The 1058-nt window shown below is 38.6% G+C and overlaps 1 long non-coding RNA gene across 1 annotated transcript in view; it reads left to right on the top strand.

The window, feature by feature from the left end:
• Window positions 1-275: 275 nt before the first annotated feature.
• LOC108445192 overlaps window positions 276-1058 on the top strand; it is an 18817-nt gene continuing 18034 nt past the window's right edge. The window contains exon 1 of the long non-coding RNA XR_001859956.1: window positions 276-287. This is a non-coding gene — a long non-coding RNA (uncharacterized LOC108445192). The remainder of the gene's footprint in view (window positions 288-1058) is intronic.

Genomic DNA, 1058 nt, shown 5'->3' with positions numbered 1-1058 from the left:
GTCCTTCATTGAGCTAAATTACTCAGTTGATTTTTCCTGTGCTTGAAAAAAAGTTATGTCAAGAAATTACAGGTGAAGTGGCTCTGGTAAATATCTTGAAATAACAGAAATAGCCAGTGGTGACAAGGAGTTGTTCCTTTTATTAAGCTGTAAAATTGCTTGAAGTCTAACCTATGAGACATCAGGGACAAGTCAGGCTTATTTGTCTTTTACCTTGGCTGAAATTTGCAAGTTCAAAAGACACATCACAAGCATTAGAATACTTTCAGGGTTACAAGCTGCTGCATGTTAGAACATGAGATAACTGTAGAAGCACTTGTCATGCCGGCCTCTTTCCTCCTTCAGTTCTGTCCAGTCTATTCCTGAGGTAAAAAGTGTCTCTTACAATAGTTTTATTGAGGTCATCCCTTGGCAACAGCAGTGACATCTTCAGCCTGAACCTTTATCTTGGCATCTGATTGTGAATGTGAAAGCTATGCCAATGAGGTCTTCGAAGAGAGACAAAAAGCTATTCAGGATTTTGCATCTGATGTCCCACCATTATGTTCACATATCCTTTACTCTTTTGAAAGCGTATAGATAAGAGAAGCCAAATTAGTATTCTTGTAATTAATGTACATCACACAATGGTAGAAACCACACCACACATAGAATTGTGTCTTCTACTTCTTAAACCAAACCAATGAAATGCTATCCTGCATAATTTTAAAAGTCAGTAAAACACAGGCTGCTAAGTAACACTGGTGTTTCTAGCCTTTGATCTTTTCAGTGTTTATTTTCAAGTTCATAGCAATAAATTGTAACTCTGTTTATATTGATGCCTTTTCCTGGTCTTAAAATTAAGAGTCAAACATGGTTAGAAGGGGAAAAGGGATTTTACCTTGGTAATTATTTTAAGGCTCCTTAGGTGCACTATGTCCAGGTCAAACGCACCAAAATGCACACCACAATGCACCCCCAAAAGATCGGGTATAACATTATAGGTCTTACTAACCAGCATATCTATCAAAAATTCCCCAACGAGAGGCTTTAATTAGGGCCCCCCCCCCCCCCCCCAC

The sequence above is a fragment of the Corvus brachyrhynchos genome, unplaced genomic scaffold (assembly GCF_000691975.1).
Source record: "Corvus brachyrhynchos isolate BGI_N302 unplaced genomic scaffold, ASM69197v1 scaffold90, whole genome shotgun sequence".
NCBI classification, from domain to species: Eukaryota; Metazoa; Chordata; class Aves; order Passeriformes; family Corvidae; genus Corvus; species Corvus brachyrhynchos.
The sequence above is the reverse complement of the archived record's forward strand: the minus strand, read 5'-3'. Positions and strand labels throughout refer to the sequence as shown.